The 27209-nt window shown below is 39.0% G+C and overlaps 13 non-coding genes across 13 annotated transcripts; all 13 read right to left on the bottom strand.

Annotated features, from left to right (window-relative positions):
* Window positions 1–8988: 8988 nt before the first annotated feature.
* On the bottom strand, window positions 8989–9179 carry LOC134849558 (U2 spliceosomal RNA). The gene has a single exon (XR_010163574.1). It is a non-coding gene; the product is annotated as a U2 spliceosomal RNA (small nuclear RNA).
* Window positions 9180–10428: 1249 nt separating this feature from the next.
* LOC134849561 (U2 spliceosomal RNA) lies at window positions 10429–10619 on the bottom strand. The gene has a single exon (XR_010163577.1). It is a non-coding gene; the product is annotated as a U2 spliceosomal RNA (small nuclear RNA).
* A 1249-nt stretch (window positions 10620–11868) lies between these two features.
* LOC134849347 (U2 spliceosomal RNA) lies at window positions 11869–12059 on the bottom strand. Its single transcript, XR_010163370.1, has one exon. It is a non-coding gene; the product is annotated as a U2 spliceosomal RNA (small nuclear RNA).
* Window positions 12060–13307: 1248 nt separating this feature from the next.
* LOC134849367 (U2 spliceosomal RNA) lies at window positions 13308–13498 on the bottom strand. Its single transcript, XR_010163389.1, has one exon. It is a non-coding gene; the product is annotated as a U2 spliceosomal RNA (small nuclear RNA).
* Window positions 13499–14747: 1249 nt separating this feature from the next.
* Window positions 14748–14938, bottom strand: LOC134849346 (U2 spliceosomal RNA). Its single transcript, XR_010163369.1, has one exon. It is a non-coding gene; the product is annotated as a U2 spliceosomal RNA (small nuclear RNA).
* Window positions 14939–16186: 1248 nt separating this feature from the next.
* LOC134849430 (U2 spliceosomal RNA) lies at window positions 16187–16377 on the bottom strand. The gene has a single exon (XR_010163449.1). It is a non-coding gene; the product is annotated as a U2 spliceosomal RNA (small nuclear RNA).
* A 1249-nt stretch (window positions 16378–17626) lies between these two features.
* Window positions 17627–17817, bottom strand: LOC134849508 (U2 spliceosomal RNA). Its single transcript, XR_010163525.1, has one exon. It is a non-coding gene; the product is annotated as a U2 spliceosomal RNA (small nuclear RNA).
* Window positions 17818–19060: 1243 nt separating this feature from the next.
* On the bottom strand, window positions 19061–19251 carry LOC134849427 (U2 spliceosomal RNA). Its single transcript, XR_010163446.1, has one exon. It is a non-coding gene; the product is annotated as a U2 spliceosomal RNA (small nuclear RNA).
* A 1250-nt stretch (window positions 19252–20501) lies between these two features.
* Window positions 20502–20692, bottom strand: LOC134849443 (U2 spliceosomal RNA). The gene has a single exon (XR_010163461.1). It is a non-coding gene; the product is annotated as a U2 spliceosomal RNA (small nuclear RNA).
* A 1247-nt stretch (window positions 20693–21939) lies between these two features.
* LOC134849625 (U2 spliceosomal RNA) lies at window positions 21940–22130 on the bottom strand. The gene has a single exon (XR_010163639.1). It is a non-coding gene; the product is annotated as a U2 spliceosomal RNA (small nuclear RNA).
* A 1249-nt stretch (window positions 22131–23379) lies between these two features.
* Window positions 23380–23570, bottom strand: LOC134849343 (U2 spliceosomal RNA). Its single transcript, XR_010163367.1, has one exon. It is a non-coding gene; the product is annotated as a U2 spliceosomal RNA (small nuclear RNA).
* Window positions 23571–24819: 1249 nt separating this feature from the next.
* Window positions 24820–25010, bottom strand: LOC134849342 (U2 spliceosomal RNA). The gene has a single exon (XR_010163366.1). It is a non-coding gene; the product is annotated as a U2 spliceosomal RNA (small nuclear RNA).
* Window positions 25011–26260: 1250 nt separating this feature from the next.
* Window positions 26261–26451, bottom strand: LOC134849341 (U2 spliceosomal RNA). Its single transcript, XR_010163365.1, has one exon. It is a non-coding gene; the product is annotated as a U2 spliceosomal RNA (small nuclear RNA).
* Between the last annotated feature and the right edge of the window lie 758 nt (window positions 26452–27209).

Raw genomic sequence — 27209 nt, 5'->3', positions numbered from 1 at the left:
AAAGAAAATTACCAAAATGTTTAATAATTCGCCAATAGATGAAGAGGAAGTGAAGCAAGCTATAAATAAATTAAATAAAAATAGCGCACCTGGATCTGATGGTCTTACTTCAGACTTGTATAAAAGCCACTCAAATTTTTTCGCTCCGTTGCTCGCTGAATTATTTAACTCGATGTGCTACAATAAAGCGGCACCTAGGTCGTTTCTCATTTCAATAATAAAACTCATCCCAAAAATTGAAAACAGTTTAAATGTGGACGAATTCCGACCAATAAGCCTCCTTAACACTGATCTCAAAATTCTTTCCCATGTTCTGGCATCTCGTTTAAGAGACCCTTTAAATAATCTAAAACGCAAACATCAACTTGCTTATTTGCCGAAGCGCAGTATTCATACAGCCATAATTAGGGCTAGATTAGCTCAAGAAAAACTCGGAAAATCTAATTGTGTGGTAGCCATCGATTTCAGTAAGGCTTTTGACCGTATGGACCGTGATTACATTTTGAACGTTTTAACAGCCATAGGCTGTCCAGAAATCATAACTTCTTTGATATCCATCATATATACTGATACCAAAGCGATGATAGAAATAGGTGGCTACCTATCACGATCAATTAGAGTCGACAATGGGATTAAACAAGGATGCCCTCTTCTACCCTTAATTGGAATTTTAACACATTTTTTGAAAGTCAAAATGCTTTGACCTTTAAAATTTTTGTATCATGCAACGTTTGCTGCAAGAGGTGTGTCAATCTTCTCACCAAAGCCTTTTCAGACCTTGGTGGTCTAGTCAATTGTTTGACTGAACACCGGAGAGACGAGACAGTTTTCTTGGCGATGGGTAATGCAAGACATCACTTACTGGTACATTTAACCTTGACTTACATCGTAATAACGGCTAAGACGAAATTAGGAACTTTGCATGCAATTTGCATAGGAAAAACTTATAACTTAGTCAAGACGTGCCTGTTTTCAGAATGTCCTAGAGGTTATAAGGACCACATCAGTATGAATTGCATCTATATTGACCTCAGCAAGCCAAATTTTGAAAGAAAAGTACGACATGACTACGTTATAGCATTTCCAGAATCAAAACTGTATGTATTAAGCTTAAAAGAAAACGCCATCTTGATCAATTTTAAACTGTATAATTCATTCCAAACATGCAAACAGTGTAAGTTAGAATTTTTGAACTTTTTCTCAACCGAAAACTCAAATTTTCATAGATTTTACCAAATCCGAAAATTTTCGGCTTTGACAAAGTCAGAATCTGGCAGTATATACTGCTCTATTTGCATCAATCCCCACAGTAAGGACATTTCAGTCCTTACTGCCCTAGCTAGAAAGCATGATAGGCAACGGGGAGATACGTTGATTTTGGTGGTGGTGATAGTAAAACCCCATCAGGTCTTTACTCATAGAACCCCGAATAACATTATGAAACCGGCTATCTTTAACTATTCAAATTCGCATGCAAAGTTTTTTCCAACAGACTTATAATCTAGTCATGACGTGCTTTTATACATTAAACTGTAGAGGTCTAGGTAATCACCTCAAACTTCTAGGCATCCTGGTTGACCTGAATAAGCCAAAACATGGGGGGAAATTACATCATGACTACGTTATAGCGTTACAAGAAACAAAATTGTATGTATTAAGCTCAAAGCATAAGGCCATTTTGACCAGCTATAAATTGAATTATCTAATCCAGCCATGCAGCCAAAATAACTCAGGAGGTTTACTTTTATTATTTCCCAATAAGTGGAAAATTCAGAGTATTTACCAAAGCCACATGGCTTTGGCTCTGAAAGAGTCAGAATCTGGCAGCATTTACTGCTCTATATATATCAATCCCCTCAGCAAGGACTACTCAGTCCTTACTGGCCTAGCTAACAAATTAGCCGACCAACGGAGAGATACATTGATTTTGGTTGGGGTGATTTTAACTGCCGATCAAGTTCTGAATTATGCAATCTTGCATTACATCGTAGTGACCGGCGGGTCCAAAGATATCACACAATTTGCAACATTTTCGAATCAATTGGATGCTTTGACCTTTTCAAGGTCTGGAACAAAGTGTATCCCACCCATTTTGACCAAAAATCAAAATCCGAATCGCGTCTAGACTACATTTTTAGCAATAAAATTGACGAAATAACGACCTTGACTACATTATACACAAATTATAGCGACCATAATTCAAAGCGACCGTGATTATATCAAAATTACCTTCTCTTTTGTTACCGAGATTAAACTGAAGATAAATTTGCATTGTTTTCCACGCATTACTTTCTTTTGGACATGGCTGATAGCCAGTCGCCTTCTTTCTCTGAAGTTCTCGCTGAGGGCATTGCAAGACCTCATATTAAAGTCACTTCATTCTTAAAAATGACCATCATTCCTCCTTTTACAAAAGAACATTTCAAGTCTAATGCTAGTTTCGAAGCTGCCTCGAAAAAAAACATTGTTGACATCTTGTCCTCCTTTAAACCCCATCATCGAGATCAATTTACCATCTCCAAAGCTTTCTCTACTGTCAAAGAAAAAAGATTACATTCTTTAATCGTTATCGCGCCAACTGAGGCGGAGGACGAGCTGACCATCTTGAAGACAGAAGGACTGCAGCTCCTTGACAAAACTATCTTCCCAACGGGTGACCACTTCTGGAGATATGATCCAACCGGGTTTCCAAAGACGGCCATGCTACGCATGAACCAGGTCCCCGGGCTTTGTGACGATGAGGCAGTCCTCGAAGCCCTGCAGCTCCCCCCAACAGTTCATGTGGAGGGAGAAGTTACGCGTCAACGCGAGAAGTGTGGACAGGGGAGCTTCTTCAACGGTAAAGCTTCGGCCATTATCAGAATCCCCAATGAGAGCGCTGAAACTGACCTGAGGCAGTGGTCGTTCAACGCTGTCAAAACTCGGCCATTCAAATGGCTCGATCTACCCTTCAACGCGCATGTCCCGTCAATTCATTCCTGCAGTCTATGCAAGGAAGAGAAAAAGCCTTATATTGGTCATGATGATTCCTGGTGTCGGATCAGGAGACAACAACCACCAGAGGTCAACCAGACGACATCTGATTTGGCCACAAGCAATTCTGCTGATGAAACTCCGGCCTCTGAGGGCCGAATGGATGAGGAGGACTGGCATGTGATGAAGGCGCGCAGTAGCCTCAGAAGGATTGGGGCGTTCAGCCGCCAGAAATCACAGAGACGACACAGCAGCCCAGACGCGGAGAAGCAGACTCCATCAAAACTGCAAAAAAGAGAACAACAGGTATCGAGTCTAAAAACTTCTCATACATAAACTTTTTCATAATGTTGTGCTTTAAATTTCTAAAGAGCAGCGGTTTCACTGAGAAGCTGAAATCTCTAGGCATCCTTGTTCCAATAAGAAAGCCAGAACGTGGGAAAACGTCGCATAAACACTACATTTTAGGTCTAAAATTTAAAAAACTAGACGCTCTAACCTCTAAAAAAACAGTCTTTTTCGTTAATAGAAGTCTGAGCTTTAAACTCCAGACAGGCAGTTTGCATAGTTCAGTACTATTGTCTATATTTTCTACCCTTAATTGGAATTTTAACACATTTTTTGAAAGTCAAAATGCTTTGACCTTTAAAATTTTTGTATCATGCAACGTTTGCTGCAAGAGGTGTGTCAATCTCCTCACCAAAGCCTTTTCAGACCTTGGTGGTCTAGTCAATTGTTTGACTGAACACCGGAGAGACGAGAAAGTTTTCTTGGCGATGGGTAATGCAAGACATCACTTACTCGTGGACGAATTCCGACCAATAAGCCTCCTTAGCACTGATCTCAAAATTCTTTCCCATGTTCTGGCATCTCGTTTAAGAGACCCTTTAAATAATCTAATACGCAAACATCAACTTGCTTATTTGCCAAAGCGCAGTATTCATACAGCCATAATTAGGGCTAGATTAGCTCAAGAAAAACTCGGAAAATCTAATTGTGTGGTAGCCATCGATTTCAGTAAGGCTTTTGACCGTATGGACCGTGATTACATTTTGAACGTTTTAACAGCCATAGGCTGTCCAGAAATCATAACTTCTTTGATATCCATCATATATACTGATACCAAAGCGATGATAGAAATAGGTGGCTACCTATCACGATCAATTAGAGTCGACAATGGGATTAAACAAGGATGCCCTCTTCTACCCTTAATTGGAATTTTAACACATTTTTTGAAAGTCAAAATGCTTTGACCTTTAAAATTTTTGTATCATGCAACGTTTGCTGCAAGAGGTGTGTCAATCTCCTCACCAAAGCCTTTTCAGACCTTGGTGGTCTAGTCAATTGTTTGACTGAACACCGGAGAGACGAGAAAGTTTTCTTGGCGATGGGTAATGCAAGACATCACTTACTGGTACATTTAACCTTGACTTACATCGTAATAACGGCTAAGACGAAATTAGGAACTTTGCATGCAATTTGCATAGGAAAAACTTATAACTTAGTCAAGACGTGCCTGTTTTCAGAATGTCCTAGAGGTTATAAGGACCACATCAGTATGAATTGCATCTATATTGACCTCAGCAAGCCAAATTTTGAAAGAAAAGTACGACATGACTACGTTATAGCATTTCCAGAATCAAAACTGTATGTATTAAGCTTAAAAGAAAACGCCATCTTGATCAATTTTAAACTGTATAATTCATTCCAAACATGCAAACAGTGTAAGTTAGAATTTTTGAACTTTTTCTCAACCGAAAACACGAATTTTTAGAGATTTTACCAAATCCGAAAATTTTCGGCTTTGACAAAGTCAGAATCTGGCAGTATATACTGCTCTATTTGCATCAATCCCCACAGTAAGGACATTTCAGTCCTTACTGCCCTAGCTAGAAAGCATGATAGGCAACGGGGAGATACGTTGATTTTGGTGGTGGTGATAGTAAAACCCCATCAGGTCTTTACTCATAGAACCCCGAATAACATTATGATACCGGCTATCTTTAACTATTCATATTCGCATGCAAAATTTTTTCCAACAGACTTATAATCTAGTCATGACGTGCTTTTATACATTAAACTGTAGAGGTCTAGGTAATCACCTCAAACTTCTAGGCATCCTGGTTGACCTGAATAAGCCAAAACATGGGGGGAAATTACATCATGACTACGTTATAGCGTTACAAGAAACAAAATTGTATGTAGTAAGCTCAAAGCATAAGGCCATTTTGACCAGCTATAAATTGAATTATCTAATCCAGCCATGCAGCCAAAATAACTCAGGAGGTTTACTTTTATTATTTCCCAATAAATGGAAAATTCAGAGTTTTTACCAAAGCCACATGGCTTTGGCTCTGAAAGAGTCAGAATCTGGCAGCATTTACTGCTCTATATATATCAATCCCCTCAGCAAGGACTACTCAGTCCTTACTGGCCTAGCTAACAAATTAGCCTACCAACGGAGAGATACATTGATTTTGGTTGGGGGTGATTTTAACTGCCGATCAAGTTCTGAATTATGCAATCTTGCATTACATCGTAGTGACCGGCGGGTCCAAAGATATCACACAATTTGCAACATTTTCGAATCAATTGGATGCTTTGACCAAAAATCAAAATCCGAATCGCGTCTAGACTACATTTTTAGCAATAAAATTGACGAAATAACGACCTTGACTACATTATACACAAATTATAGCGACCATAATGCATTACATGCATGTTTTTCAAATTTTCAAGATTTTATGCATGTAAATGGCCAAAGTTACTGGAAATTGAATTATAACGTAGTTAGAGAGCACAATAAGCCTTCAGAACTGGTAGAAACACTCCAGGGGCTGTCTGATGAGTCTCTGAAACTGCCATTATCAGGGACATACGACAAATTTAAAGCCAGACTTCGTGACTGGTTGCGTTTTTTATGCATTAATGGCCATAGACAATTGAATAAAAATATCGCCCCCTACATACAAAGTAGTAAGCCTGCAGATATACATTCCATCAATTCAGAGACAACCAGACAGCCCCAGTTGGCCTCTAGACAGGCCAACTGTCCTTACTCTTCTCTCCGAGATGAGATGGACTTGAGGACCAAATTTAAGTCCATTCGTGGATTTTATTTAGACCTCAACCATGGTGATTCGGGTGCGCTTAAATCACTGCTAAGTTACTTCAAAGTTAATAAAAGTATTAAGCAAATAAAGCTGAAAAGTGGTGAAATTTCCAATGACATTGATGAAATTTTGAACGAATTCTCGAGCTTTTACTCCAATATTTACTATAAAAAAACGGTTGCTGACGCCAACTACGCACCTAGGGAGGAGCTTTTGAATGTTTTTAAGCTGCGGAATTCAAAACGAATAAAGAAAATTACCAAAATGTTTAATAATTCGCCAATAGGTGAAGAGGAAGTGAAGCAAGCTATAAATAAATTAAATAAAAATAGCGCACCTGGATCTGATGGTCTTACTTCAGACTTGTATAAAAGCCACTCAAATTTTTTCGCTCCGTTGCTCGCTGAATTATTTAACTCGATGTGCTACAATAAAGCGGCACCTAGGTCGTTTCTCATTTCAATAATAAAACTCATCCCAAAAATTGAAAACAGTTTAAAAGTGGACGAATTCCGACCAATAAGCCTCCTTAACACTGATCTCAAAATTCTTTCCCATGTTCTGGCATCTCGTTTAAGAGACCCTTTAAATAATCTAAAACGCAAACATCAACTTGCTTATTTGCCGAAGCGCAGTATTCATACAGCCATAATTAGGGCTAGATTAGCTCAAGAAAAACTCGGAAAATCTAATTGTGTGGTAGCCATCGATTTCAGTAAGGCTTTTGACCGTATGGACCGTGATTACATTTTGAACGTTTTAACAGCCATAGGCTGTCCAGAAATCATAACTTCTTTGATATCCATCATATATACTGATACCAAAGCGATGATAGAAATAGGTGGCTACCTATCACGATCAATTAGAGTCGACAATGGGATTAAACAAGGATGCCCTCTTCTACCCTTAATTGGAATTTTAACACATTTTTTGAAAGTCAAAATGCTTTGACCTTTAAAATTTTTGTATCATGCAACGTTTGCTGCAAGAGGTGTGTCAATCTCCTCACCAAAGCCTTTTCAGACCTTGGTGGTCTAGTCAATTGTTTGACTGAACACCGGAGAGACGAGACAGTTTTCTTGGCGATGGGTAATGCAAGACATCACTTACTGGTACATTTAACCTTGACTTACATCGTAATAACGGCTAAGACGAAATTAGGAACTTTGCATGCAATTTGCATAGGAAAAACTTATAACTTAGTCAAGACGTGCCTGTTTTCAGAATGTCCTAGAGGTTATAAGGACCACATCAGTATGAATTGCATCTATATTGACCTCAGCAAGCCAAATTTTGAAAGAAAAGTACGACATGACTACGTTATAGCATTTCCAGAATCAAAACTGTATGTATTAAGCTTAAAAGAAAACGCCATCTTGATCAATTTTAAACTGTATAATTCATTCCAAACATGCAAACAGTGTAAAGTAGAATTTTTGAACTTTTTCTCAACCGAAAACTCAAATTTTCATAGATTTTACCAAATCCGAAAATTTTCGGCTTTGACAAAGTCAGAATCTGGCAGTATATACTGCTCTATTTGCATCAATCCCCACAGTAAGGACATTTCAGTCCTTACTGCCCTAGCTAGAAAGCATGATAGGCAACGGGGAGATACGTTGATTTTGGTGGTGGTGATAGTAAAACCCCATCAGGTCTTTACTCATAGAACCCCGAATAACATTATGAAACCGGCTATCTTTAACTATTCAAATTCGCATGCAAAGTTTTTTCCAACAGACTTATAATCTAGTCATGACGTGCTTTTATACATTAAACTGTAGAGGTCTAGGTAATCACCTCAAACTTCTAGGCATCCTGGTTGACCTGAATAAGCCAAAACATGGGGGGAAATTACATCATGACTACGTTATAGCGTTACAAGAAACAAAATTGTATGTATTAAGCTCAAAGCATAAGGCCATTTTGACCAGCTATAAATTGAATTATCTAATCCAGCCATGCAGCCAAAATAACTCAGGAGGTTTACTTTTATTATTTCCCAATAAGTGGAAAATTCAGAGTATTTACCAAAGCCACATGGCTTTGGCTCTGAAAGAGTCAGAATCTGGCAGCATTTACTGCTCTATATATATCAATCCCCTCAGCAAGGACTACTCAGTCCTTACTGGCCTAGCTAACAAATTAGCCGACCAACGGAGAGATACATTGATTTTGGTTGGGGTGATTTTAACTGCCGATCAAGTTCTGAATTATGCAATCTTGCATTACATCGTAGTGACCGGCGGGTCCAAAGATATCACACAATTTGCAACATTTTCGAATCAATTGGATGCTTTGACCTTTTCAAGGTCTGGAACAAAGTGTATCCCACCCATTTTGACCAAAAATCAAAATCCGAATCGCGTCTAGACTACATTTTTAGCAATAAAATTGACGAAATAACGACCTTGACTACATTATACACAAATTATAGCGACCATAATGCATTAGGTCGATTTTCTTCCAAAATGGCCGAATTTCAGCTCCCCCCAAAATTTCAACTGATGATTACTCCACGAACACTGAAGCTAAAGAAGTCGTTTTGGGCTCGTTGGAATTGTTCTGAGTCCAAAATTGTGATACGATATTGAAAAAATAAACTTTAGACAGAAAAGAACAAAAATTTTGAAATTTTCATTTTTTGCACCACGCTCGATTAGGCTTAACTTTTTGGCATCACCGAGCTTTCAAGAACTCATAACTTTGAACTGGTTCGACCAAATTGGTTCATTTTCTCAGTCCCCCAAGATTTGACAATGGTCTTACGATATAAATAGAAAAATTTGGAAGTCTTAAGTTTTTTGGGCAAGTTATGGCCGTTCGCGCAATTCACCAGGCTCAATTAGACTCTTCATACTGACATCTTCACTCTATTAAGATAATTTACAGGTTCAGAATTTTCAGGTGGACTGCTCCCGATGGTAGTGTAAGACCGGGACGATCCGTGAGTCAACTGAAGCAAGCTTCGGTGTTAACTCGGGAAGTAAAAATCAGTTTAATATTGGTGCCAGGCTATGCCAAGCATGCCAGATATTAAGCTGACAAGAACAGATACTACACATGATCTTAGCCAAAAGGCCGAGAAGCGATAGCTAAACCTTTTCATAATTTTGGTACATGCCTTGAACACAACAATGAAAAAACAGCTCGCATCATAAAAATTTATATTTATCCGACTGGGTTGAGAGCTGGGTTGCTCCCGGACCAACTTATGAAAGGTCAAGGGGGAAAGTTGAAAAGAGGTAGCCATAATGACACTTCGCCCTAACAAAACTCCCCTGCTGGCTAGTAAATCTATCGTAAGAGTACAGTAGACTACGTTATAACCATCTGCGTTTGTGCCGTTACATACGACATGGGCTTAACGATGTGGACAAAGACAGAATCTGCGGTTCTGCCTTAGGCATTTGAGTAATTCCGCTTCCATTTATATCCTGACTAGCATATAACTATGTACATTACTTTTAAAACACTCGCCCTCGCGCGAGAGTAGAAATATGCTCTTATACCATGTAAAATTTTGCACGCTCACGTTATAATTTATGCAATTCAAACAAAATTTGAAAAATTGACAATTTTCAGAATTTTTTTGGCCCAATGAGTTTTATGGCCAAATCGGCTGGTCAAAACCTACGGAGCGTGTACAGGGTGTCTTAGATGACCATCTATGGCATGATAGCCGCTCACTCAACGTTAGTGGCATATGGTCGAATACCAGCCAGGATACTGATAGATGCTGTTAGCCTAATTGTTGTGATAAACTTATTAAATAGGTAAGTTTTCAAATCTATTTGATAAGTTTCTTTGAATGCACTCTGCGACAGCAGAGAGCACCCCATTTTATGAAAAATGCAAGAAAAAAATTGCACTAACTTAAAAGTTAGGTTTTAGGTCGATTTTCTTCCAAAATGGCCGAATTTCAGCTCCCCCCAAAATTTCAACTGATGATTACTCCACGAACACTGAAGCTAAAGAAGTCGTTTTGGGCTCGTTGGAATTGTTCTGAGTCCAAAATTGTGATACGATATTGAAAAAATAAAATTTAGACAGAAAAGAACAAAAATTTTGAAATTTTCATTTTTTGCACCACGCTCGATTAGGCTTAACTTTTTGGCATCACCGAGCTTTCAAGAACTCATAACTTTGAACTGGTTCGACCAAATTGGTTCATTTTCTCAGTCCCCCAAGATTTGACAATGGTCTTACGATATAAATAGAAAAATTTGGAAGTCTTAAGTTTTTTGGGCAAGTTATGGCCGTTCGCGCAATTCACCAGGCTCAATTAGACTCTTCATACTGACATCTTCACTCTATTAAGATAATTTACAGGTTCAGAATTTTCAGGTGGACTCCTCCCGATGGTAGTGTAAGACCGGGACAATCCGTGAGTCAACTGAAGCAAGCTTCGGTGTTAACTCGGGAAGTAAAAATCAGTTTAATATTGGTGCCAGGCTATGCCAAGCATGCCAGATATTAAGCTGACAAGAACAGATACTACACATGATCTTAGCCAAAAGGCCGAGAAGCGATAGCTAAACCTTTTCATAATTTTGGTACATGCCTTGAACACAACAATGAAAAAACAGCTCGCATCATAAAAATTTATATTTATCCGACTGGGTTGAGAGCTGGGTTGCTCCCGGACCAACTTATGAAAGGTCAAGGGGGAAAGTTGAAAAGAGGTAGCCATAATGACACTTCGCCCTAACAAAACTCCCCTGCTGGCTAGTAAATCTATCGTAAGAGTACAGTAGACTACGTTATAACCATCTGCGTTTGTGCCGTTACATACGACATGGGCTTAACGATGTGGACAAAGACAGAATCTGCGGTTCTGCCTTAGGCATTTGAGTAATTCCGCTTCCATTTATATCCTGACTAGCATATAACTATGTACATTACTTTTAAAACACTCGCCCTCGCGCGAGAGTAGAAATATGCTCTTATACCATGTAAAATTTTGCACGCTCACGTTATAATTTATGCAATTCAAACAAAATTTGAAAAATTGACAATTTTCAGAAGTTTTTTGGCCCAATGAGTTTTATGGCCAAATCGGCTGGTCAAAACCTACGGAGCGTGTACAGGGTGTCTTAGATGACCATCTATGGCATGATAGCCGCTCACTCAACGTTAGTGGCATATGGTCGAATACCAGCCAGGATACTGATAGATGCTGTTAGCCTAATTGTTGTGATAAACTTATTAAATAGGTAAGTTTTCAAATCTATTTGATAAGTTTCTTTGAATGCACTCTGCGACAGCAGAGAGCACCCCATTTTATGAAAAATGCAAGAAAAAAATTGCACTAACTTAAAAGTTAGGTTTTAGGTCGATTTTCTTCCAAAATGGCCGAATTTCAGCTCCCCCCAAAATTTCAACTGATGATTACTCCACGAACACTGAAGCTAAAGAAGTCGTTTTGGGCTCGTTGGAATTGTTCTGAGTCCAAAATTGTGATACGATATTGAAAAAATAAAATTTAGACAGAAAAGAACAAAAATTTTGAAATTTTCATTTTTTGCACCACGCTCGATTAGGCTTAACTTTTTGGCATCACCGAGCTTTCAAGAACTCATAACTTTGAACTGGTTCGACCAAATTGGTTCATTTTCTCAGTCCCCCAAGATTTGACAATGGTCTTACGATAGAAATAGAAAAATTTGGATGTCTTAAGTTTTTTGGGCAAGTTATGGCCGTTCGCGCAATTCACCAGGCTCAATTAGACTCTTCATACTGACATCTTCACTCTATTAAGATAATTTACAGGTTCAGAATTTTCAGGTGGACTGCTCCCGATGGTAGTGTAAGACCGGGACAATCCGTGAGTCAACTGAAGCAAGCTTCGGTGTTAACTCGGGAAGTAAAAATCAGTTTAATATTGGTGCCAGGCTATGCCCAGCATGCCAGATATTAAGCTGACAAGAACAGATACTACACATGATCTTAGCCAAAAGGCCGAGAAGCGATAGCTAAACCTTTTCATAATTTTGGTACATGCCTTGAACACAACAATGAAAAAACAGCTCGCATCATAAAAATTTATATTTATCCGACTGGGTTGAGAGCTGGGTTGCTCCCGGACCAACTTATGAAAGGTCAAGGGGGAAAGTTGAAAAGAGGTAGCCATAATGACACTTCGCCCTAACAAAACTCCCCTGCTGGCTAGTAAATCTATCGTAAGAGTACAGTAGACTACGTTATAACCATCTGCGTTTGTGCCGTTACATACGACATGGGCTTAACGATGTGGACAAAGACAGAATCTGCGGTTCTGCCTTAGGCATTTGAGTAATTCCGCTTCCATTTATATCCTGACTAGCATATAACTATGTACATTTCTTTTAAAACACTCGCCCTCGCGCGAGAGTAGAAATATGCTCTTATACCATGTAAAGTTTTGCACGCTCACGTTATAATTTATGCAATTCAAACAAAATTTGAAAAATTGACAATTTTCAGAATTTTTTTGGCCCAATGAGTTTTATGGCCAAATCGGCTGGTCAAAACCTACGGAGCATGTACAGGGTGTCTTAGATGACCATCGATGGCATGATAGCTGCTCAATCAACGTTAGTGGCATATGGTCGAATACCAGCCAGGATACTGATAGATGCTTTTAGCCTAATTGTTGTGATAAACTTATTAAATAGGTAAGTTTTCAAATCTATTTGATAAGTTTCTTTGAATGCACTCTGCGACAGCAGAGAGCACCCCATTTTATGAAAAATGCAAGAAAAAAATTGCACTAACTTAAAAGTTAGGTTTTAGGTCGATTTTCTTCCAAAATGGCCGAATTTCAGCTCCCCCCAAAATTTCAACTGATGATTACTCCACGAACACTGAAGCTAAAGAAGTCGTTTTGGGCTCGTTGGAATTGTTCTGAGTCCAAAATTGTGATACGATATTGAAAAAAAAAATTTAGACAGAAAAGAACAAAAATTTTGAAATTTTCGTTTTTTGTACCACGCTCGATTAGGCTTAACTTTTTGGCATCACCGAGCTTTCAAGAACTCATAACTTTGAACTGGTTCGACCAAATTGGTTCATTTTCTCAGTCCCCCAAGATTTGACGATGGTATTACGATAGAAATAGAAAAATTTGGAAGTCTTAAGTTTTTTGGGCAAGTTATGGCCGTTCGCGCAATTCACCAGGCTCAATTAGACTCTTCATACTGACATCTTCACTCTATTAAGATAATTTGCAGGTTCAGAATTTTCAGGTGGACTGCTCCCGATAGTAGTGTAAGACCGGGACAATCCGTGAGTCAACTGAAGCAAGCTTCGGTGTTAACTCGGGAAGTAAAAATCAGTTTAATATTGGTGCCAGGCTATGCCCAGCATGCCAGATATTAAGCTGACAAGAACAGATACTACACATGATCTTAGCCAAAAGGCCGAGAAGCGATAGCTAAACCTTTTCCTAATTTTGGTACATGCCTTGAACACAACAATGAAAAAACAGCTCGCATCATAAAAATTTATATTTATCCGACTGGGTTGAGAGCTGGGTTGCTCCCGGACCAACTTATGAAAGGTCAAGGGGGAAAGTTGAAAAGAGGTAGCCATAATGACACTTCGCCCTAACAAAACTCCCCTGCTGGCTAGTAAATCTATCGTAAGAGTACAGTAGACTACGTTATAACCATCTGCGTTTGTGCCGTTACATACGACATGGGCTTAACGATGTAGACAAAGACAGAATCTGCGGTTCTGCCTTAGGCATTTGAGTAATTCCGCTTCCATTTATATCCTGACTAGCATATAACTATGTACATTACTTTTAAAACACTCGCCCTCGCGCGAGAGTAGAAATATGCTCTTATACCATGTAAAATTTTGCACGCTCACGTTATAATTTATGCAATTCAAACAAAATTTGAAAAATTGACAATTTTCAGAATTTTTTTGGCCCAATGAGTTTTATGGCCAAATCGGCTGGTCAAAACCTACGGAGCGTGTACAGGGTGTCTTAGATGACCATCGATGGCATGATAGCTGCTCACTCAACGTTAGTGGCATATGGTCGAATACCAGCCAGGATACTGATAGATGCTTTTAGCCTAATTGTTGTGATAAACTTATTAAATAGGTATGTTTTCAAATCTATTTGATAAGTTTCTTTGAATGCACTCTGCGACAGCAGAGAGCACCCCATTTTATGAAAAATGCAAGAAAAAAATTGCACTAACTTAAAAGTTAGGTTTTAGGTCGATTTTCTTCCAAAATGGCCGAATTTCAGCTCCCCCCAAAATTTCAACTGATGATTACTCCACGAACACTGAAGCTAAAGAAGTCGTTTTGGGCTCGTTGGAATTGTTCTGAGTCCAAAATTGTGATACGATATTGAAAAAATAAAATTTAGACAGAAAAGAACAAAAATTTTGAAATTTTCATTTTTTGCACCACGCTCGATTAGGCTTAACTTTTTGGCATCACCGAGCTTTCAAGAACTCATAACTTTGAACTGGTTCGACCAAATTGGTTCATTTTCTCAGTCCCCCAAGATTTGACAATGGTCTTACGATAGAAATAGAAAAATTTGGAAGTCTTAAGTTTTTTGGGCAAGTTATGGCCGTTCGCGCAATTCACCAGGCTCAATTAGACTCTTCATACTGACATCTTCACTCTATTAAGATAATTTACAGGTTCAGAATTTTCAGGTGGACTGCTCCCGATGGTAGTGTAAGACCGGGACAATCCGTGAGTCAACTGAAGCAAGCTTCGGTGTTAACTCGGGAAGTAAAAATCAGTTTAATATTGGTGCCAGGCTATGCCCAGCATGCCAGATATTAAGCTGACAAGAACAGATACTACACATGATCTTAGCCAAAAGGCCGAGAAGCGATAGCTAAACCTTTTCATAATTTTGGTACATGCCTTGAACACAACAATGAAAAAACAGCTCGCATCATAAAAATTTATATTTATCCGACTGGGTTGAGAGCTGGGTTGCTCCCGGACCAACTTATGAAAGGTCAAGGGGAAAAGTTGAAAAGAGGTAGCCATAATGACACTTCGCCCTAACAAAACTCCCCTGCTGGCTAGTAAATCTATCGTAAGAGTACAGTAGACTACGTTATAACCATCTGCGTTTGTGCCGTTACATACGACATGGGCTTAACGATGTGGACAAAGACAGAATCTGCGGTTCTGCCTTAGGCATTTGAGTAATTCCGCTTCCATTTATATCCTGACTAGCATATAACTATGTACATTTCTTTTAAAACACTCGCCCTCGCGCGAGAGTAGAAATATGCTCTTATACCATGTAAAGTTTTGCACGCTCACGTTATAATTTATGCAATTCAAACAAAATTTGAAAAATTGACAATTTTCAGAATTTTTTTGGCCCAATGAGTTTTATGGCCAAATCGGCTGGTCAAAACCTACGGAGCATGTACAGGGTGTCTTAGATGACCAACGATGGCATGATAGCTGCTCAATCAACGTTAGTGGCATATGGTCGAATACCAGCCAGGATACTGATAGATGCTTTTAGCCTAATTGTTGTGATAAACTTATTAAATAGGTAAGTTTTCAAATCTATTTGATAAGTTTCTTTGAATGCACTCTGCGACAGCAGAGAGCACCCCATTTTATGAAAAATGCAAGAAAAAAATTGCACTAACTTAAAAGTTAGGTTTTAGGTCGATTTTCTTCCAAAATGGCCGAATTTCAGCTCCCCCCAAAATTTCAACTGATGATTACTCCACGAACACTGAAGTTAAAGAAGTCGTTTTGGGCTCGTTGGAATTGTTCTGAGTCCAAAATTGTGATACGATATTGAAAAAAAAAATTTAGACAGAAAAGAACAAAAATTTTGAAATTTTCGTTTTTTGTACCACGCTCGATTAGGCTTAACTTTTTGGCATCACCGAGCTTTCAAGAACTCATAACTTTGAACTGGTTCGACCAAATTGGTTCATTTTCTCAGTCCCCCAAGATTTGACGATGGTATTACGATAGAAATAGAAAAATTTGGAAGTCTTAAGTTTTTTGGGCAAGTTATGGCCGTTCGCGCAATTCACCAGGCTCAATTAGACTCTTCATACTGACATCTTCACTCTATTAAGATAATTTGCAGGTTCAGAATTTTCAGGTGGACTGCTCCCGATAGTAGTGTAAGACCGGGACAATCCGTGAGTCAACTGAAGCAAGCTTCGGTGTTAACTCGGGAAGTAAAAATCAGTTTAATATTGGTGCCAGGCTATGCCCAGCATGCCAGATATTAAGCTGACAAGAACAGATACTACACATGATCTTAGCCAAAAGGCCGAGAAGCGAAAGCTAAACCTTTTCCTAATTTTGGTACATGCCTTGAACACAACAATGAAAAAACAGCTCGCATCATAAAAATTTATATTTATCCGACTGGGTTGAGAGCTGGGTTGCTCCCGGACCAACTTATGAAAGGTCAAGGGGGAAAGTTGAAAAGAGGTAGCCATAATGACACTTCGCCCTAACAAAACTCCCCTGCTGGCTAGTAAATCTATCGTAAGAGTACAGTAGACTACGTTATAACCATCTGCGTTTGTGCCGTTACATACGACATGGGCTTAACGATGTAGACAAAGACAGAATCTGCGGTTCTGCCTTAGGCATTTGAGTAATTCCGCTTCCATTTATATCCTGACTAGCATATAACTATGTACATTACTTTTAAAACACTCGCCCTCGCGCGAGAGTAGAAATATGCTCTTATACCATGTAAAATTTTGCACGCTCACGTTATAATTTATGCAATTCAAACAAAATTTGAAAAATTGACAATTTTCAGAATTTTTTTGGCCCAATGAGTTTTATGGCCAAATCGGCTGGTCAAAACCTACGGAGCGTGTACAGGGTGTCTTAGATGACCATCGATGGCATGATAGCTGCTCACTCAACGTTAGTGGCATATGGTCGAATACCAGCCAGGATACTGATAGATGCTTTTAGCCTAATTGTTGTGATAAACTTATTAAATAGGTATGTTTTCAAATCTATTTGATAAGTTTCTTTGAATGCACTCTGCGACAGCAGAGAGCACCCCATTTTATGAAAAATGCAAGAAAAAAATTGAACTAACTTAAAAGTTAGGATTTAGGTCGATTTTCTTCCAAAATGGCCGAATTTCAGCTCCCCCCAAAGATTCAACTGATGATTACTCCACGAACACTGAAGCTAAAGAAGTCGTTTTGGGCTCGTTGGAATTGTTCTGAGTCCAAAATTGTGATACGATATTGAAAAAATAAAATTTAGACAGAAAAGAACAAAAATTTTGAAATTTTCGTTTTTTGCACCACGCTCGATTAGGCTTAACTTTTTGGCATCACCGAGCTTTCAAGAACTCATAACTTTGAACTGGTTCGACCAAAATGGTTCATTTTCTCAGTCCCCCAAGATTTGACGATGGTCTTACGATGGAAATAGAAAAATTTGGAAGTCTTAAGTTTTTTGGGCAAGTTATGGCCGTTCGCGCAATTCACCAGGCTCAATTAGACTCTTCATACTGACATCTTCACTCTATTAAGATAATTTGCAGGTTCAGAATTTTCAGGTGGACTGCTCCCAATGGTAGTGTAAGACCGGGACAATCCGTGAGTCAACTGAAGCAAGCTTCGCTGTTAACTCGGAAAGTAAAAATCAGTTTAATATTGGTGCCAGGCTATGCCCAGCATGCCAGATATTAAGCTGACAAGAACAGATACTACACATGATCTTAGCCAAAAGGCCGAGAAGCGATAACTAAACCTTTTCCTAATTTTGGTACATGCCTTGAACACAACAATGAAAAAACAGCTCGCATCATAAAAATTTATATTTATCCGACTGGGTTGAGAGCTGGGTTGCTCCCGGACCAACTTATGAAAGGTCAAAAGTTGAAAAGAGGTAGCCATAACGACACTTCGCCCTAACTAAACTCCCCTGCTGGCTAGTAAATCTATCGTAAGAGTACAGTAGACTACATTATAACCATCTGCGTTTGTGCCGTTACATACGACATGGGCTTAACGATGTGGACAAAGACAGAATCTGCGGTTCTGCCTTAGGCATTTGAGTAATTCCGCTTCCATTTATATCCTGACTAGCATATAACTATGTACATTACTTTTAAAACACTCGCCCTCGCGCGAGAGTAGAAATATGCTCTTATACCATGTAAAATTTTGCACGCTCACGTTATAATTTATGCAATTCAAACAAAATTTGAAAAATTGACAATTTTGAGAATTTTTTTGGCCCAATGAGTTTTATGGCCAAATCGGCTGGTCAAAACCTACGGAGCGTGTACAGGGTGTCTTAGATGACCATCTATGGCATGATAGCCGCTCACTCAACGTTAGTGGCATATGGTCGAATACCAGCCAGGATACTGATAGATGCTTTTAGCCTAATTGTTGTGATAAACTTATTAAGTAGGTAAGTTTTCAAATCTATTTGATAAGTTTCTTTGAATGCACTCTGCGACAGCAGAGAGCACCCCATTTTATGAAAAATGCAAGAAAAAAATTGCACTAAGTTAAAAGTTAGGTTTTAGGTCGATTTTCTTCCAAAATGGCCGAATTTCAGCTCCCCCCAAAATTTCAACTGATGATTACTCCACGAACACTGAAGCTAAAGAAGTCGTTTTGGGCTCGTTGGAATTTTTCTGAGTCCAAAATTGTGATACGATATTGAAAAAATAAAATTTAGACAGAAAAGAACAAAAATTTTGAAATTTTCGTTTTTTGCACCACGCTCGATTAGGCTTAACTTTTTGGCATCACCGAGCTTTCAAGAACTCATAACTTTGAACTGGTTCGACCAAATTGGTTCATTTTCTCAGTCCCCCAAGATTTGACGATGGTCTTACGATAGAAATAGAAAAATTTGGAAGTCTTAAGTTTTTTGGGCAAGTTATGGCCGTTCGCGCAATTCACCAGGCTCAATTAGACTCTTCATACTGACATCTTCACTCTATTAAGATAATTTGCAGGTTCAGAATTTTCAGGTGGACTGCTCCCGATGGTAGTGTAAGACCGGGACAATCCGTGAGTCAACTGAAGCAAGCTTCGGTGTTAACTCGGGAAGTAAAAAACAGTTTAATATTGGTGCCAGGCTATGCCCAGCATGCCAGATATTAAGCTGACAAGAACAGATACTACACATGATCTTAGCCAAAAGGCCGAGAAGCGATAACTAAACCTTTTCCTAATTTTGGTACATGCCTTGAACACAACAATGAAAAAACAGCTCGCATCATAAAAATTTATATTTATCCGACTGGGTTGAGAGCTGGGTTGCTCCCGGACCAACTTATGAAAGGTCAAGGGGGAAAGTTGAAAAGAGGTAGCCATAACGACACTTCGCCCTAACAAAGATCCCCTGCTGGCTAGTAAATCTATCGTAAGAGTACAGTAGACTACATTATAACCATCTGCGTTTGTGCCGTTACATACGACATGGGCTTAACGATGTGGACAAAGACAGAATCTGCGGTTCTGCCTTAGGCATTTGAGTAATTCCGCTTCCATTTATATCCTGACTAGCATATAACTATGTACATTACTTTTAAAACACTCGCCCTCGCGCGAGAGTAAAAATATGCTCTTATACCATGTAAAATTTTGCACGCTCACCTTATAATTTATGCAATTCAAACAAAATTTGAAAAATTGACAATTTTGAGAATTTTTTTGGCCCAATGAGTTTTATGGCCAAATCGGCTGGTCAAAACCTACGGAGCGTGTACAGGGTGTCTTAGATGACCATCTATGGCATGATAGCCGCTCACTCAACGTTAGTGGCATATGGTCGAATACCAGCCAGGATACTGATAGATGCTTTTAGCCTAATTGTTGTGATAAACTTATTAAGTAGGTAAGTTTTCAAATCTATTTGATAAGTTTCTTTGAATGCACTCTGCGACAGCAGAGAGCACCCCATTTTATGAAAAATGCAAGAAAAAAATTGCACTAACTTAAAAGTTAGGTTTTAGGTCGATTTTCTTCCAAAATGGCCGAATTTCAGCTCCCCCCAAAATTTCAACTGATGATTACTCCACGAACACTGAAGCTAAAGAAGTCGTTTTGGGCTCGTTGGAATTGTTCTGAGTCCAAAATTGTGATACGATATTGAAAAAATAAAATTTAGACAGAAAAGAACAAAAATTTTGAAATTTTCGTTTTTTTCACCACGCTCGATTAGGCTTAACTTTTTGGCATCACCGAGCTTTCAAGAACTCATAACTTTGAACTGGTTCGACCAAATTGGTTCATTTTCTCAGTCCCCCAAGATTTGACGATGGTCTTACGATAGAAATAGAAAAAATTTGGAAGTCTTAAGTTTTTTGGGCAAGTTATGGCCGTTCGCGCAATTCACCAGGCTCAATTAGACTCTTCATACTGACATCTTCACTCTATTAAGATAATTTGCAGGTTCAGAATTTTCAGGTGGACTGCTCCCGATGGTAGTGTAAGACCGAGACAATCCGTGAGTCAACTGAAGCAAGCTTCGGTGTTAACTCGGGAAGTAAAAATCAGTTTAATATTGGTGCCAGGCTATGCCCAGCATGCCAGATATTAAGCTGACAAGAACAGATACTACACATGATCTTAGCCAAAAGGCCGAGAAGCGATAACTAAACCTTTTCCTAATTTTGGTACATGCCTTGAACACAACAATGAAAAAACAGCTCGCATCATAAAAATTTATATTTATCCGACTGGGTTGAGAGCTGGGTTGCTCCCGGACCAACTTATGAAAGGTCAAGGGGGAAAGTTGAAAAGAGGTAGCCATAACGACACTTCGCCCTAACAAAACTCCCCTGCTGGCTAGTAAATCTATCGTAAGAGTACAGTAGACTACATTATAACCATCTGCGTTTGTGCCGTTACATACGACATGGGCTTAACGATGTGGACAAAGACAGAATCTGCGGTTCTGCCTTAGGCATTTGAGTAATTCCGCTTCCATTTATATCCTGACTAGCATATAACTATGTACATTACTTTTAAAACACTCGCCCTCGCGCGAGAGTAGAAATATGCTCTTATACCATGTAAAATTTTGCACGCTCACGTTATAATTTATGCAATTCAAACAAAATTTGAAAAATTGACAATTTTCAGAATTTTTTTGGCCCAATGAGTTTTATGGCCAAATCGGCTGGTCAAAACCTACAGAGCGTGTACAGGGTGTCTTAGATGACCATCTATGGCATGATAGCCGCTCACTCAACGTTAGTGGCATATGGTCGAATACCAGCCAGGATACTGATAGATGCTTTTAGCCTAATTGTTGTGATAAACTTATTAAGTAGGTAAGTTTTCAAATCTATTTGATAAGTTTCTTTGAATGCACTCTGCGACAGCAGAGAGCACCCCATTTTATGAAAAATGCAAGAAAAAAATTGCACTAACTTAAAAGTTAGGTTTTAGGTCGATTTTCTTCCAAAATGGCCGAATTTCAGCTCCCCCCAAAATTTCAACTGATGATTACTCCACGAACACTGAAGCTAAAGAAGTCGTTTTGGGCTCGTTGGAATTGTTCTGAGTCCAAAACTGTGATACGATATTGAAAAAATAAAATTTAGACAGAAAAGAACAAAAATTTTGAAATTTTCGTTTTTTGCACCACGCTCGATTAGGCTTAACTTTTTGGCATCACCGAGCTTTCAAGAACTCATAACTTTGAACTGGTTCGACCAAATTGGTTCATTTTCTCAGTCCCCCAAGATTTGACGATGGTCTTACGATAGAAATAGAAAAATTTGGAAGTCTTAATTTTTTTGGGCAAGTTATGGCCGTTCGCGCAATTCACCAGGCTCAATTAGACTCTTCATACTAATCTTCACTCTATTAAGATAATTTGCAGGTTCAGAATTTTCAGGTGGACTGCTCCCGATGGTAGTGTCAGACCGGGACAATCCGTGAGTCAACTGAAGCAAGCTTCGGTGTTAACTCGGGAAGTAATAATCAGTTTAATATTGGTGCCAGGCTAAGCCCAGCATGCCAGATATTAAGCTGACAAGAACAGATACTACACATGATCTTAGCCAAAAGGCCGAGAAGCGATAAATAAACCTTTTCCTAATTTTGGTACATGCCTTGAACACAACAATGAAAAAACAGCTCGCATCATAAAAATTTATATTTATCCGACTGGGTTGAGAGCTGGGTTGCTCCCGGACCAACTTATGAAAGGTCAAGGGGGAAAGTTGAAAAGAGGTAGCCATAACGACACTTCGCCCTAACAAAACTCCCCTGCTGGCTAGTAAATCTATCGTAAGAGTACAGTAGACTACATTATAACCATCTGCGTTTGTGCCGTTACATACGACATGGGCTTAACGATGTGGACAAAGACAGAATCTGCGGTTCTGCCTTAGGCATTTGAGTAATTCCGCTTCCATTTTAATCCTGACTAGCATATAACTATGTACATTACTTTTAAAACACTCGCCCTCGCGCGAGAGTAGAAATATGCTCTTATACCATGTAAAATTTTGCACGCTCACGTTATAATTTATGCAATTCAAACAAAATTTGAAAAATTGACAATTTTGAGAATTTTTTTGGCCCAATGAGTTTTATGGCCAAATCGGCTGGTCAAAACCTACGGAGCGTGTACAGGGTGTCTTAGATGACCATCTATGGCATGATAGCCGCTCACTCAACGTTAGTGGCATATGGTCGAATACCAGCCAGGATACTCATAGATGCTTTTAGCCTAATTGTTGTGATAAACTTATTAAGTAGGTAAGTTTTCAAATCTATTTGATAAGTTTCTTTGAATGCACTCTGCGACAGCAGAGAGCACCCCATTTTATGAAAAATGCAAGAAAAAAATTGCACTAACTTAAAAGTTAGGTTTTAGGTCGATTTTCTTCCAAAATGGCCGAATTTCAGCTCCCCCCAAAATTTCAACTGATGATTACTCCACGAACACTGAAGCTAAAGAAGTCGTTTTGGGCTCGTTGGAATTGTTCTGAGTCCAAAATTGTGATACGATATTGAAAAAATAAAATTTAGACAGAAAAGAACAAAAATTTTGAAATTTTCGTTTTTTGCACCACGCTCGATTAGGCTTAACTTTTTGGCATCACCGAGCTTTCAAGAACTCATAACTTTGAACTGGTTCGACCAAATTGGTTCATTTTCTCAGTCCCCCAAGATTTGACGATGGTCTTACGATAGAAATAGAAAAATTTGGAAGTCTTAAGTTTTTTGGGCAAGTTATGGCCGTTCGCGCAATTCACCAGGCTCAATTAGACTCTTCATACTAACATCTTCACTCTATTAAGATAATTTGCAGGTTCAGAATTTTCAGGTGGACTGCTCCCGATGGTAGTGTAAGACCGGGACAATCCGTGAGTCAACTGAAGCAAGCTTCGGTGTTAACTCGGGAAGTAAAAATCAGTTTAATATTGGTGCCAGGCTATGCCCAGCATGCCAGATATTAAGCTGACAAGAACAGATACTACACATGATCTTAGCCAAAAGGCCGAGAAGCGATAACTAAACCTTTTCCTAATTTTGGTACATGCCTTGAACACAACAATGAAAAAACAGCTCGCATCATAAAAATTTATATTTATCCGACTGGGTTGAGAGCTGGGTTGCTCCCGGACCAACTTATGAAAGGTCAAGGGGGAAAGTTGAAAAGAGGTAGCCATAACGACACTTCGCCCTAACAAAACTCCCCTGCTGGCTAGTAAATCTATCGTAAGAGTACAGTAGACTACATTATAACCATCTGCGTTTGTGCCGTTATATACGACATGGGCTTAACGATGTGGACAAAGACAGAATCTGCGGTTCTGCCTTAGGCATTTGAGTAATTCCGCTTCCATTTATATCCTGACTAGCATATAACTATGTACATTACTTTTAAAACACTCGCCCTCGCGCGAGAGTAGAAATATGCTCTTATACCATGTAAAATTTTGCACGCTCACGTTATAATTTATGCAATTCAAACAAAATTTGAAAAATTGACAATTTTCAGAATTTTTTTGGCCCAATGAGTTTTATGGCCAAATCGGCTGGTCAAAACCTACGGAGCATGTACAGGGTGTCTTAGATGACCATCTATGGCATGATAGCCGCTCACTCAACGTTAGTGGCATATGGTCGAATACCAGCCAGGATACTGATAGATGCTTTTAGCCTAATTGTTGTGATAAACTTATTAAGTAGGTAAGTTTTCAAATCTATTTGATAAGTTTCTTTGAATGCACTCTGCGACAGCAGATAGCACCCCATTTTATGAAAAATGCAAGAAAAAAATTGCACTAACTTAAAAGTTAGGTTTTAGGTCGATTTTCTTCCAAAATGGCCGAATTTCAGCTCCCCCCAAAATTTCAACTGATGATTACTCCACGAACACTGAAGCTAAAGAAGTCGTTTTGGGCTCGTTGGAATTGTTCTGAGTCCAAAACTGTGATACGATATTGAAAAAATAAAACTTAGACAGAAAAGAACAAAAATTTTGAAATTTTCGTTTTTTGCACCACGCTCGATTAGGCTTAACTTTTTGGCATCACCGAGCTTTCAAGAACTCATAACTTTGAACTGGTTCGACCAAATTGGTTCATTTTCTCAGTCCCCCAAGATTTGACAATGGTCTTACGATAGAAATAGAAAAATTTGGAAGTCTTAAGTTTTTTGGGCAAGTTATGGCCGTTCGCGCAATTCACCAGGCTCAATTAGACTCTTCATACTGACATCTTCACTCTATTAATATAATTTGCAGGTTCAGAATTTTCAGGTGGACTGCTCCCGATGGTAGTGTAAGACCGGGACAATCCGTGAGTCAACTGAAGCAAGCTTCGGTGTTAACTCGGGAAGTAAAAATCAGTTTAATATTGGTGCCAGGCTATGCCCAGCATGCCAGATATTAAGCTGACAAGAACAGATACTACACATGATCTTAGCCAAAAGGCCGAGAAGCGATAACTAAACCTTTTCCTAATTTTGGTACATGCCTTGAACACAACAATGAAAAAACAGCTCGCATCATAAAAATTTATATTTATCCGACTGGGTTGAGAGCTGGGTTGCTCCCGGACCAACTTATGAAAGGTCAAGGGGGAAAGTTGAAAAGAGGTAGCCATAACGACACTTCGCCCTAACAAAACTCCCCTGCTGGCTAGTAAATCTATCGTAAGAGTACAGTAGACTACATTATAACCATCTGCGTTTGTGCCGTTACATACGACATGGGCTTAACGATGTGGACAAAGACAGAATCTGCGGTTCTGCCTTAGGCATTAGAGTAATTCCGCTTCCATTTATATCCTGACTAGCATATAACTATGTACATTACTTTTAAAACACTCGCCCTCGCGCGAGAGTAGAAATATGCTCTTATACCATGTAAAATTTTGCACGCTCACGTTATAATTTATGCAATTCAAACAAAATTTGAAAAATTGACAATTTTCAGAATTTTTTTTGGCCCAATGAGTTTTATGGCCAAATCGGCTGGTCAAAACCTACGGAGCATGTACAGGGTGTCTTAGATGACCATCTATGGCATGATAGCCGCTCACTCAACGTTAGTGGCATATGGTCGAATACCAGCCAGGATACTGATAGATGCTTTTAGCCTAATTGTTGTGATAAACTTATTAAGTAGGTAAGTTTTCAAATCTATTTGATAAGTTTCTTTGAATGCACTCTGCGACAGCAGAGAGCACCCCATTTTATGAAAAATGCAAGAAAAAAATTGCACTAACTTAAAAGTTAGGTTTTAGGTCGATTTTCTTCCAAAATGGCCGAATTTCAGCTCCCCCCAAAATTTCAACTGATGATTACTCCACGAACACTGAAGCTAAAGAAGTCGTTTTGGGCTCGTTGGAATTGTTCTGAGTCCAAAACTGTGATACGATATTGAAAAAATAAAACTTAGACAGAAAAGAACAAAAATTTTGAAATTTTCGTTTTTTGCACCACGCTCGATTAGGCTTAACTTTTTGGCATCACCGAGCTTTCAAGAACTCATAACTTTGAACTGGTTCGACCAAATTGGTTCATTTTCTCAGTCCCCCAAGATTTGACAATGGTCTTACGATAGAAATAGAAAAATTTGGAAGTCTTAAGTTTTTTGGGCAAGTTATGGCCGTTCGCGCAATTCACCAGGCTCAATTAGACTCTTCATACTGACATCTTCACTCTATTAAGATAATTTGCAGGTTCAGAATTTTCAGGTGGACTGCTCCCGATGGTAGTGTAAGACCGGGACAATCCGTGAGTCAACTGAAGCAAGCTTCGGTGTTAACTCGGGAAGTAAAAATCAGTTTAATATTGGTGCCAGGCTATGCCCAGCATGCCAGATATTAAGCTGACAAGAACAGATACTACACATGATCTTAGCCAAAAGGCCGAGAAGCGATAACTAAACCTTTTCCTAATTTTGGTACATGCCTTGAACACAACAATGAAAAAACAGCTCGCATCATAAAAATTTATATTTATCCGACTGGGTTGAGAGCTGGGTTGCTCCCGGACCAACTTATGAAAGGTCAAGGGGGAAAGTTGAAAAGAGGTAGCCATAACGACACTTCGCCCTAACAAAACTCCCCTGCTGGCTAGTAAATCTATCGTAAGAGTACAGTAGACTACATTATAACCATCTGCGTTTGTGCCGTTACATACGACATGGGCTTAACGATGTGGACAAAGACAGAATCTGCGGTTCTGCCTTAGGCATTTGAGTAATTCCGCTTCCATTTATATCCTGACTAGCATATAACTATGTACATTACTTTTAAAACACTCGCCCTCGCGCGAGAGTAGAAATATGCTCTTATACCATGTAAAATTTTGCACGCTCACGTTATAATTTATGCAATTCAAACAAAATTTGAAAAATTGACAATTTTCAGAATTTTTTTGGCCCAATGAGTTTTATGGCCAAATCGGCTGGTCAAAACCTACGGATCATGTACAGGGTGTCTTAGATGACCATCTATGGCATGATAGCCGCTCACTCAACATTAGTGGCATATGGTCGAATACCAGCCAGGATACTGATAGATGCTTTTAGCCTAATTGTTGTGATAAACTTATTAAGTAGGTAAGTTTTCAAATCTATTTGATAAGTTTCTTTGAATGCACTCTGCGACAGCAGAGAGCACCCCATTTTATGAAA

The sequence above is a fragment of the Symsagittifera roscoffensis genome, chromosome 6 (assembly GCF_963678635.1).
Source record: "Symsagittifera roscoffensis chromosome 6, txSymRosc1.1, whole genome shotgun sequence".
Classification (NCBI taxonomy): Eukaryota; Metazoa; Xenacoelomorpha; order Acoela; family Convolutidae; genus Symsagittifera; species Symsagittifera roscoffensis.
The sequence above is the reverse complement of the archived record's forward strand: the minus strand, read 5'-3'. Positions and strand labels throughout refer to the sequence as shown.